The sequence below is a fragment of the Sciurus carolinensis genome, chromosome 9 (genome assembly GCF_902686445.1).
Source record: "Sciurus carolinensis chromosome 9, mSciCar1.2, whole genome shotgun sequence".
NCBI lineage: Eukaryota > Metazoa > Chordata > Mammalia > Rodentia > Sciuridae > Sciurus > Sciurus carolinensis.
In genome coordinates, this window is record NC_062221.1 from 22,168,679 (window position 1) to 22,181,601 (window position 12,923).

Below are 12,923 nucleotides of genomic sequence, written 5' to 3' on the forward strand. Positions count from 1 at the left end.
CTTGCTTATTGCAGGCTATCAAGAATGACGGCGTGTTCTTCAGACCCATACTATCAATGAGGACTTGATACAGAAACTCAGCCACGTCCTTCACCTCTCGCTGGAATGCTGCGCTGTCCACGACAAACACAACAGCCCTAGGGGGAGAAAAGAGAAAAACTGGCATGTGAGCACGCAGCAGTGCACCATTATCCTGAAAACTCTATCCCTAATTTCTTCAGATTCAGTTGTGATGAATAACATACTAAAGACACAAATGCAGGTCTGTGTACAGTTAATCACAGGACGCCAATCTTCATTTAACGAAAACAACTACTGAGTGCTACCATGAGTCAATGCCTGAAGCTGAGGAATGATGTCTGCCCTCAGAGACCAAGAAATCATCCAGAACTGTATGATAACTGCCAGGAGAGAATTATGCTCATGGTGTAAACTAGAGCAAGACGTGATCACTTCAATGAGAACAGGTCAGACAACTTGAGGAGGATGTTGCAGTTAAGCTGAATTTTAACTAGATAAAAAAATCAGGGCAGACTGTCCGGAACATAGTATGTTCAAGGCACAAACAAGTGAAACACATACCTTGGAGAATTCAAGGCAAGCTGGTACACAGGGAGAGGAGGGAGTGAGGGGGACCAGGTCACACACAGCAAAGGGTGTGATACATCAACCTGTGAAGTTTATGCTTTTTTGTCTTGCAAAGATTAGTGTACCTAAATGAAGACAGAATTTTTTAGAGGGCAACTGAACTAGAAGCAGCATGACCAGCAAGGGCTTGACTTAAAGCAGCAAGTGAGAATCTTCATGTGTCAGAGATATCAGAGCTAAAGTACAGCGCCCCAGGGAAACTAGACATCAGGCTTTAGGGGCAATGGTTTGAATGCCCACAGGGAGACAGGAGACACAGAATGGCTAACATGCACTGGGGAGCTAGAACCAAACACCCTGCACCAAGCCTACAACTTAAAAGCAGTCTAATGAAGGTCCAGGGTCGGAAAATAATTCCAAAAGAAATTGAAACACCAGGCCTCCAGATATGGAGTGTGACTACACTCTCCCCAGGTGTAAGATTCCTTAGTGGAAAGATTTATATAAAAACTGGGCCATATTCTAAACCTTTATGGTCCCAACAAATGAAAATATGTAGTTCCTTCTCAAGGGAGGCTTTCATACACTATAGTTTATCAACCACAACATCAATGATGCATCCCCCTTGAAGGCTTCTGGACCAAAAATTACAAAGCACAGAAGAAGATAAACAATTATGAGGAGAGAAAACAAGCACCCCAAAATTAGAGCAGAGTAATCTACAAAACACATGGTTAAAATTATTTAAGAGCATAATCCTAGGAACCATAAAAAAAAGAAACAGGCAATTTGGGGGAAAAAATAAGTATTTAAAAGACCATAGTAAATGAAATTAAACACTCAATGAAAAAGTTAAGCAGAGATTACGCTTAGCTAAAAAGAACACAGTAAACCGGAAAGCAAATCTGAGTATCACACAATATGCCAACTAGAAAGATTTAGAAGATACAAGAGACAAGAATGGCAGAAATAGTAAGGTTCAATCATGTCAACAGAGTTGCAAGATGTGTGAACTGAGAATGGAGAAACAGCACTAACCTGAAGAGGGAATAATGAGAATTTCTAAGAACTGAAGAAAGATAGGAATCTCCAGTCTGGATAGCACATTTAAATTCCAAACATGACAAAGCTAATCCACCCCTTGACAGAATGTACACCCAGACAGATTTCTTAGAGAAATAACAATGAGACTGCCAACAGTAGACACAGAAGTCTGCTTCTGTGTCACGCCTTCCATGTCACCATGGAAATAACTGCCACCCAGGACTTTATACTCAGTTAAAACCATCATTCCAGTGCCAAATAAAGATAGCTTCAAATGAAAAAAAGATGAGAAATTTTACTGCTCATTCACTCTCTCTGGAAATAACTTCTAAAAGACACACTGAGAGAAAGAAAGATCCTAAACGGAAAGAGCAGAACGCTAGAATTTGGCAAAAGGGAAAGAAAGAAATCATAAGCATCCAGGTAAGTCTCACTAATCACTGAATGTAAGGGCAAAAATCAGCAACCACTGATGGTGAAAAAGAAAGATGTGAGGAAAAGCAGAGTTAAAGTATTTTCAGGTTCAGGAAAAAGGAATTGGCATTATTGATTTATGTAATGTTGTGCAATATTTAAAAATGGGGGGCAGGTGGAGAACCATGAAAAGAGTAGAAATAAAGTATTTCAAGCAAGTAAAGGGGGAAACAGATTAAGGAAATTTGACTTTTAATAAAAGTCACATACCAATACAGTCACTGACTTTCTAATATACATTGTTATGATTAAGATTTCTTAGAACTCAGGTTTATCTTTTTTTCTTGTTTTATGGGGATTGAATCTAAGGGCGCTTAACCACTGAGCCACATCCCCAGCGCTTTTTTATTTTTATTTTGAGACAGAGTCTCACCAAGTTGCTTAGAGCCTGCTACTTGCTGAGACTGGCCTTGAGCTTGTGATCCTTCTGCCTCAGCTGGACTACAGGTGTAAACCACTGCACTCAGTAGCTTCATGTTTTGAATGTTGTATTTACCTAAAATCCTTGGATCACAGAGTGACTACACTGCAAATTACAAAATATTTGTAACTGACAACATAAAAAGAAAAAAATTCAATGGGAAATTAACTAAACAATCGTGATAAGATTTACCAATTCTAGATCTGTCTAAATTGTCTGAAGAATTAAAAATCACATTCTCTTCTGAGACAAACTGCTTGTCACCATCTTGCAGGTAAGGAAGCAATATCAAAATCTAAGTCTACACATGTTCAATAAAAGGAAAGAACCAACTACCTCATTCCTCAAACCCAAGATGCCATCAATTAAAGAAACATTTCAGGAACCACCAAGAAGAGAAAAAGCTGCCAATTAAACTATCACACCTGTGATAACTGCAACTATAAGATGCCTTTCAAATTCAGAGACATTAAAATGTCTTCATATCATTGAAATGTGTCAGACTAATTTCCCTCTTCAGTTCTCATCAATGTTAGATACCAAACATGAAGAAAGCACTTGCAAAGGCAGCCTAAGAACTTTAGTAAAGAACTTAAGGGTCAATAACATGGGGGCAGACACGAAATACATATGAAAACATTGTTCTTGAAATAAACTTACATATAATGTTGGAGTTTAATAATTTCTGGGACCCAAAAGAGCTTTGAAATTTTTTCCCCAAATGTTAATAATCCTGTAAGTCACTAAATTCATCTTCAGAGTAAATTTTAATAATAATGAGGGCACACTTCCCAAACACTCAACACTCCTTAAGCATTATCTCATCCAATCTTCACAATCCTAGCAAAGGTGGGCTTGCAACCCAGAAACGGCTGACTCCAAGCTTCATGTTCTTTCTACTGCAGGACACCGTGCTGCCCCCAGAATTCCACCAGAGCAAACAACACGTGCAGACTCGATACACAGTACAGACTCCAACAAACCCATTTCATTTCTTTCTACTTACCTGGCTGAAGACTTAAACCGTTCCAAGAACTGAAGCCTCAAGCTCTCATGCCCAGGAAGTCAATCAAGGTCAAGCTATTGCCCTGAGGATGGCAGCAATACTGTATTAATGTTTCAGTCCAGATCCATGTGCACATCATGATCAAATTAAGTGTATTACACTGGAGTCCAGTTAATTAATTAATTAATCCAACAAATGTTACTCTGATTAATAAATTGAATAAATTTTCATGGAGCATGTTCAAACAAAAAACCAGCCAAGGGCTGGAGAATATAGCTCACTGGCAGAATGCTTACCTAGCATGCATGAGGTCCTGGGTTGAATCCCCAACACCAACCTCCCCCAACAAAAATAAAACACTGGTCAAAGTTCTGGGGATATAATAGTGAGCAAAGATGTGGTTCCTGGTATAACAATTATAATGAGAAAGGTGAGCATGATGTAAAATTACATAAAAAGTAACAATTTTGATAAATGTTCTTAGGGTTCTTAAGAAACCTGACCTGGGGCGGGAGTGGTCAGGAATGTGTGGTCCATTTGAGGCTTAGGAGATACCAGTATGAATAAAAGCAAAAACATGTGAACAACAGTAATAAATATTCACAAACTTATAATGCAAAAAATACCTTAGAATTTACAGCATATATTGCCATTACTGGGATCCTTAATCTTTATAACAAAGTACACTTTCATTATTTACGCCCCTAATTCTTAACTATGTGCTTACCAGACACACCATTTATTTCTGTCAATATTTCGTGCCGATTCTGAACTCCTATTGAGCAAGTATATTATGCCTATTAAGTCACTATTCACTATTCCAGGACTTCATCCTTGACCTTATAATCACTGTAGATATGGCTGTGCTCAGTGACAAGACTCAGATGTGGCTCTGATACAAGCATGAGACTCATCAACCTTTTCTCACATGTTTACTGCCAACCATGACCATGGTTCAACAGAAGGGAATCAGTATTATGTAGAGATCTGACGTAATTCCAGCTGGATTCATTATGGCCTTTCAGATAACCAAGGCAGTTCTTTTCAAACAAATACAAATACCTATTTGCCTTTTCAAAATACTAAGAGTTTGGTGAACCCAAATTAGGACCTACACTGAACCACAGAGTATTAGCAATTCAGAAGGTTCATGACTAAGTACATTACTACCTAGAGAGACTAAATCTCAACCTAAGGGGATGGGAGCAGAGGTTAAAAAAAAAAAAAGGGAGGAATATTTCAACAAAAATATAATAAAAGCTACATGTAATCTTAAATTTTCTAGTAAACATTTAAAAAGTAAAAATAAGTAAAATTAATTTAAATAAGTTATATAATCGAGTATATCAAAAATATTAACATGTAATAAGAATTCAAGATATTAATGAGAGCTTATGTTCTTTTTATCACACTGGTTCTTCAAAATCTAGTGTGTACTTTGCACTTACAGTGCCCCTCTATTTGGACTCATCATGTTTCAGGTGCTCAATAGTCACGCAGGGTCAGTAGCTAATGCACTGAGAGATACAGGTCTAAAATATACCCTGGAATATCCCACTTTGAAAAATCCAGTAAGGGATCCTCAAAAACTAATGATCTCCTAAACCTGAAGTTTCAAATCCAAATTCTTGGAAATTTAAAGAGGTTTTGGTAGGGAAAAGTGCCATAATTCAAATAAACAAAAATACCTTTGAGATATTTAAATGGATGTCCCTTTATCTTTGCCTACAATGTTTAATTCTGGAGGAACCAGATAGGGGAAGTGGCACAAGATGAAGGGGGAAACGGCTCTAAGATCACAATTCTAAGTCACTGTCCTTCTGTCCTTCCACCCCTCCAATCAGTCACCCAACCATCACTCCACTCACTCACCAAAACTCACTAAGCATTATAATTGACCTACCAGGCACTGTCTACATTCTATAAAGTCTTTCTCATGATTTTTTATGGGTATTTCTGCAAAGTACTCATATATACTCTTTCAAGATATCCATTACAACAGTTTATAAAGGCAAAAGATCATAACCAAACAACACACTGATATTAGGAGGGCTTTGATTACATTGATTTCTAATTATCTGGTACAGTCACATAGTGAAATACTATGCAGTTCATAAATTAGCTAGATAGTACATGTGTTTAAATGTAGGAGGAAAAAAGTGAAGGTATATTGATCATAATGTTAAATGAAAAAATTATGGGCAAAAAAGAGTGTTAAGAAAAAAATATTAATTAAAGTATATATATAGATACAGTTGTATATGCATGAACATTTAGAAGCTTACATACAGAAATAACAACAGCTAATGCTTCTAAAGACAAGACTGGGTAGTAGGATTAGAAAAGGAAAAGTTACTTTTCAATTTTTTGTTCCATGTATATGTATTATCATTAAAACATAAAAGAAAAGGTTTAATGCCCATTCTTAAAGTTGGAAGAAGACAAAAAGAAAAATAATAAAATGTGATGTAACATTATGGTACATAAGTGACTACACAAAGAAGAGGCAGACATGACTACATTGGCCCCCAGACTTTAAAGAGCAGAATTTGTCACATAAAGTATATTTCCTATAAAAATAAAGTTCAAATGGTACCTACATGCTCAGACTAATTCATTCCAGTCAGACTGTCAGACTCTTAACACTGCAGTAATATCTTACCCTGTTATTGTTGACTCTGTACACAGCAGAGCTGTCAGTAATGGAAGTCTGAGTATCTCTGTAAAGGCCTGTTAACAGCTGTAAAAAGTAAGATGGGAGAGATCAGAGTGAACATATTAATAGTAACAACAAACCTAATGAGTAATAATAATAATGTTCAAACTTCCCAGGCTGAAGCGAAATAAATGAATGCTGCTTGTAACAGCTGAAAAGATTTAAAATTGTTTTTTGACCTGCAAAAAATTGCAAACTTCATTCCCCTTTCTTCAATGGGAGAAAAAAATATACTATTTTCAAACCATGTTTAGTGGCCAAATTTATTGCCCTTCTGTAAACATTTTTAACCATCATAAATAACTTGGGATTATATTTCCTTAGTGGAAGAAAAAAAACTTCTACTGTCCAAAGGAAGTATAAGAAGCAGAAAACCTGCCCTATTCTCATAGTAAACACATACTCAGTTAAAAATACTGAAAACAGCAGGGTGTGTTGGTGCACACCTGTAATCCCAGGAACTCAGGAGGCTGAGGCAGGAGGACTGCAAATTTAAAGCTAGCCTCTGTAATTTAGCAAAGCTCTATGCAACTTGGTGAGATCTTATTTCAAAATAATAAAAAAAATAAAATAAAAATGCTGTATACATTAAAAGTAAGTATTAGTGACAAGAAACCTAACTAGCCTAAACTGTTAAAGAAGGATCATCCTTTAAAAAAATAATCAATAAAGCTGGATTGGTAATTTGAAAATAGTCATGCTAGGAGTACTTACACTATAAAAATCAGCAAAGTCCACAATTTGGAGCTTTGTTTATTGTTTTATAGGCTGTTTAGACTTAAGAAAGTGATAAAGAAAGGTTAATAATGCAGGTTAAACTTAAAACTGTTGTCTCTGAAGCCATTACATTTGGTTAGCACAAGACAGAGAGAGTATTCCTCCAGTATTACCTGATTCATCAAAGTAATTGTTCATGTCATTGATGAATGACTAAATAAAGTCTGACAAATTTTTATGGTTTCATTTTCCTCTTGTGAACACAAAAATATCAGCCAACATTCATGTCATGTGTCAGATTTAATGACAATAAAATTATTGGGGAAAGCATCAGCAGACTGGAATGTAACTGCATTTGTCAAGTCATGGACCAAATGCAACTATAGTTTGGCTACTGTTGCAAATATTCCAAAATCCAAAAAATTCCCAAAATTTGAAACACTTTTTTAAAGTCTTTTACATGTTGTCAGAAGGGTTTGTTACATGATGAACTGTGAATTTTAAGTAGATCACAGGTTTATATGTCTTTGTCTGGCATCCTTAGCCACTAAACATTTATAGAAAAATCTTGTAATGTGATAAGAACTAAGTATCAGTATCTGGTAAGGGAAAAAAAAAAGAAACAAATGGCTAAAATTTTAGTTTATATAATTTCCAAGAGTCTTTTGTTCTCCAAAGTCTAGAATTAACACCAAATTTGCCAGTATAGTTTCTTTTGCCAAACAAAACATGAAATCACAGGAATACTGGGATGCCAGTATTCTACTCAGTTTAACAGAGGAATAAATCAAAGCACTTACTCTGACAAACAGCAATGTTTTCCCGGAGTCACAAAGACCAACAAGGAGAACAGCTCTCTGACTGCTCTTTCTGCTCCAGATGAACTTCCAGAGCACTGTCAGGAAAAAAAAAAAAAAAGTATATATACATATATATGTATATATAATATATAAGTATATATATTTGCCTTGATAATCAACAATATTAAAAGATAGTTACGATAACATAGTGCATTCACCTGGAAATTCACTTTTATTGTTATTAGCACCATTATAATCGTTAGTTAGGCACCCACTGAGTGCAGCCACTATCAACTGTCAATTCTTGTGTGTCTCTATCTCTTACCTGAGCGTGGATACCTCAAGGGGTATCTTTTAACTTTTGTATTCCCAGAGCCCCGCTCGCAAGCACAGAATGCTCAAAATGGTGTGTAAAGACGCTGTGGGGCTCGGCGGTAAGTGATGGAAAGGGAAGGACCGCGCGCCCAGGCTTCACAGGATGTGGATTAGAGGGTAACGCGTGTCCCAAGCACCAGGACGTCACTCCCGGGGTCGCCCAGGATCCCCCTTTAACGCAGGGCTGCTCCCGCTGCGTCAGACAAGACGAGTGGGATGAGAGAAGGGTCGTAATCTCACAATCTAGAAGTCACCAAGATGCCCTCTCGGCTCCTGGGCCCGCTGAAGCGTAGCAGATGACCGGACCCCTGCCACCCCGCACCCACCCTAATCACCCGCCGCCTCTTTACCCAGCGTCAGCAGCACTACAAGGAGCGACACCAGTACTGACAACAGCGTCGGGTCCCTCTGCGCAGCTCTTGCCTCAAGGAGTCTAGGTAGGGCTGGAAGGTGCCCCCGGCACCGCCACTATCTCCCACCCGCCGGGAATCCGCGGAAGCCATGGAGAAGGCGCGTGTTCTCAGGTGCCGCAAAAGCGACGTGGCCCTGGGCTCTGCGCAGGCGCAGGCCGCAGAGCATCACGGGAGTGGTAGTTCCCGCCCTCGGGTCTCTAGGATCCCCGCGTGCCTGATGGGAGTTGTGGTTCTCCCGTACGCCCAGCTCCTGTCGGAAGGGCAACACAATAACCTGACTAGGGGGCGCCTCTTTCTTTCAAGACAGGAGTCAGGCTTGTGAGGAACTCAAGCATCCTTTATTTAAGCTACTTGGAATGTGGCAAGCGGCAGGACAAAAGAATGTACAGTGCGAGCTGGGAATAAAGGCACGTGGAGTCCATCATAAGCTCGGAGAAAAGCTGCTGGAAAGTGGAACGGAGTCCTGAAGGATGAGTTGGCCTCTGCGGTCGCTGAAAGGGATAAGAGGCTCCATAAAGAAGAAAAGAGGTAGGAGCCGATGGCATGTGCAGTGACCTTACACTGTGCACCTTGGGGTGAAATTCAAATGACTGCAGTAAGGGAAAATCAATGCTAGATAAATCTAGGAAGGTATTGAGCGGTGCTCAGGAACCTAGAGTTTAGTCTGAATGGTGTAAGAAGTTGCAGTTGAAGGTGATATAGATAACTGTAAAGAGCTATGGAGAACTATAGATAGTGGTCTTGGAGATTAGGAAAGGGTAATAACCCGGTGTTGAAGATTAAACACCTGAGAAACACTGAGGCAGTCATAGAAAGCAAGTTTTATTCAAGAAAGTGATAGAGACAGATTTTTCCTAAAAGAAGGGGCCCCACAGCTGGAAATCTGCAAAAGGGATGCGTCTTTCTCTTTTATGGATCCCAGAAACCCCCCCTTTTAATTATTGCTCTCTCTTTCTTCTCCATGTATATGCCTAGTAGGGACACAGATGTTGTTAGCAACCCAGAGTGCCCAGGAGCATAATTGTGGAGGTTAACAACCTCCTGTTCTCTGTTGGTAACTAGTCATCATCCTTTCTTGACCCCCTATCATTACCTACACTGACTGCCTGACCTTCACCCCTGCCTAGAGCAGGTGGGGCTGCAGGCAGATTGCTTTTTGGCAAAGAAAGCATGTAGGGGAGTTAGCACAGTGGGCTCGTTTTATGGAATTATTCTCTTAACCTCATGTTTCCACCATTCTTATCTATCTGTCTCCTTAGAATATTATTTGGGAGAGAAAGAGACTGCAGGCAGAAAGACCAGCCAAGATCTCTTGTAGTATTTAAACAAAATATGCTCAGTACCTAATACAGGAACAAAAGTACTATGGAAAGGACACAAATTGGAGAGATGTTTAGAAGTTGACGTATACAGTGGATGTGAATAGATGGGCATGGTGGGTTAAGTAGACGGAGATTTATCAAGGCTGCATCCCAGACAGTTGGTGTGGGTTCTGGGAGGATGAGAATGAAAATAAATGAATTAAGAACCCCAGTAACAGGGCATTTGAAGCCACATATCAAATGGGAGGGGGTAACTCATGAAAATTGCCTCTCTTTTCTATATATTGAGTTTCAGATGCTTCTAGGAAATTTGAAAGCTATCAAGTAGGTGATAGTGAACAAATGTAAAGTTCCACAAATGTGCTAGATTTTCATTTGGGAATCAGGAGCAAATTAGGCTTCTTTGTGAGTTCCTCTGAGTCAGTGACTCAGGAGTAAAACAAACATGCTCTGGAAGTGGTCTATAGCAGAGAAGCACCTATCGTGAGATTTTTAAGTGAATGTAAGCTCAGGGGGATTACTGGGGTTGGGGGGAGTGAAGGTCGAGAAGCAAGACCATGGTGAGTGGGGAAAACAGTGACAGTGGGGAATGAGGAAAATTTCTAATATTAATGAACATTTTCTGGTGCTGTATTAATATGATTAACCCTCACAATGACCCATTATTCCAGCTTTATAGAGGAGAAACTGAGGCAGGGAGTGAGTAACTTCCTCAATGATACGTAATAAGGGCAGAGCTGGGATTCAATCCCAGGCTGTTGGACTCCTACATACTGCATCTTCAAAGTAGGATTCATTCAACAAACACAGGCAGTGGGGACTCCAGATCAGGGGAGGATGTTTAAAATGTGAGGGTTGAGTAAGGAACAGAATCACTTGATTATAAATTACCATGATCAATCAAAAATATCAGATCTTGCCACATTCTAATTCTTTCTTATAGTCCTCACCTCTGCTCTGTACTTCTGTCCAACACAAACATACCTTCCTAACTTTACCTTCTCTCACTCCTACTAAAATGACTGTTCTAACCAACTTTTATGGATTTTGTAACTGATGATTCACCATCAGTTGCTGGCAAGGTCAAACTAATGGCCAAAATTGTTTGTATTTCCCACCATGGTCAGGTTTTCAAGGTTTTGCCTAAATTGTATTGTTAACCTTCCAAACACAGATTGAAACATCTTTATTTCACTTCCTGCCTCATCAAAAATGTATCCTCTTAGTTACTCCCTGCCGTACTAGTAATGAAGAGAGAACCCCATCATTCGCCCTTTGCTCCTTTATAATAACCATTGGTTCTTCTTTAGAAAAATCACTGTGTGGATATTACCCAAAAAGGGATTACTAGGTCATATGGTAGTTCACTTTTGAATTTCTTTTAAAAATCTTCATATCATTTTTCATCGTGGCTGTACCAATCTTCACTTCCACCAACAGTATACAAGAGTTCCCTTTCTTCAAACCCTCACCAAAATTTGTTGTCTTTTGACTTTTTGGCAATAGCCATCCTAGTGAGCATGAAGTGGTATCTCCTAGTGGTTTTAGCATTTCCCTGATCATTAATGATACTGATCACATTTTCATATATCTGTTGGCAATTTTTCTTCTTTGGAGAAATGTCTATTTGGATTTTGGGACCATTTTTTATTCAGACTATTTGTTTTTCTACTATTGAGTTGTATGAATTCTTTATAGATTTTGGATATTAACCATCAGATATGATTTGCAAGTATATTTTTCCAATCCACATGCTGCCACTTCATTATGTTGATTGTTTCCTTTGCTGTGCAGAAGCTTTTCTGTTTGATATTGTCCCATTTACTTGTTTTTGCTTTTGTGCCCTGAGCTCACCCAACAAAGGCCAAGTTGAAATTATTATAGGATCTGGGGTAAAGGAGGACTTTAGGTGACTATTCAATAGGCTCAGTGTTGATAGGCTCAGAGCAAAGCTAGGCTGGTGTAAAAATGTTCCCACCAGGTTTGGACAGCAAAGCACACCTAGAGTCCTATTTCCTGGGATGCTGGAAAGTTAAGAGAGGTGTGAAAGTTTTTGTGCAGAAACCCCTTATCTGCAGTTCTGCATCTGGATGGAAAATGAGGTGGTGGTAGGAGTTGGTAAAGGGACAAGTGGAGAGTTATTTAGAAGTCAGAATCAACATGGACATTGGATGTGGAGTGGAGGAAAACAGTGAATGAAACTTGACACCTCTATCTGTGGCATGAGTGATTATCCAGTAAATGACAATGTCTTCAGCCAATGTGAAATATACTAACAATAGTTGGTTTAGGAAGCAAGAGGAGGAAGAAGGACAGGATAATTCTCTGTTTTTGGTTTTGGTTTTTGTTTTTTTGCGGTGCTTCACATTTGCTGCACAAGCCCTCTATCACTGGGCTACACCTCCAGCCCCAATTTTTGATTTGTTGGGTTTCTGATCGTTGTAGGACTCTACAATATAGATCCAGTGGTAGTAGGAGGGATCCGTGTGTTGGGGACATTGGAGGCTGGGGTCACAACTACCAATATGGGTACCCAGGAATCATTAGCATTGCTTTGAAGAAGGGCCTGGAAAGTGAGAGGAGCACTGGATCAAGAGAAGAACTCCAGGAAGCCCTCCCCCAAATTCCAAGGCAGATAGGATGAGCCATAAAGGAACAAGGTAGGAAGCAAAGCATAGTGATGCCATGTCAAAGAAGCTGGGGGAAAGAGTGTCAAGGAAAAGGAACTGATCCACTGTATCATGTGCAAGAAACAGGTTCAAGAGTGAAATGAGCGAGTTGGAAACAGTGGGAAGGTGGTGCTGACTTTCATCAGAGGAGCCTCAGGCAAGTAGGTGGAGAAGAAGACTGGTTTCTGTGTGTTCAGTCAATAATAATAAATGACAAGGAAAAGTGAGCCTCCCCCTTAGAGGAAGCTGGGCTGAGAAGGGGAGGAACTGGCAGAAACTGCCCACGAGATGATTTTTAGCCAAAGATGTTTCAGATTTACTAGTTAGAATCAGGACCTTAACCATGACAGATGGAATGCGTTCAGAATATAAAAATAA

The 12,923-nt window shown here is 39.3% G+C and overlaps 1 long non-coding RNA gene across 2 annotated transcripts; it reads right to left on the reverse strand.

Annotated features, from left to right (window-relative positions):
* LOC124992545 (uncharacterized) lies at window positions 1–8,691 on the reverse strand. 2 transcript variants are annotated; one of them, XR_007110147.1, is made up of 5 exons: window positions 8,492–8,691; window positions 7,767–7,861; window positions 6,196–6,273; window positions 3,534–3,615; window positions 1–137 (listed from the first exon to the last, which is right to left on the reverse strand). It is a non-coding gene; the product is annotated as an uncharacterized LOC124992545 (long non-coding RNA). The 2 variants fall into 2 exon arrangements; XR_007110148.1 differs by lacking the exon at window positions 8,492–8,691 and adding an exon at window positions 8,092–8,327.
* Between the last annotated feature and the right edge of the window lie 4,232 nt (window positions 8,692–12,923).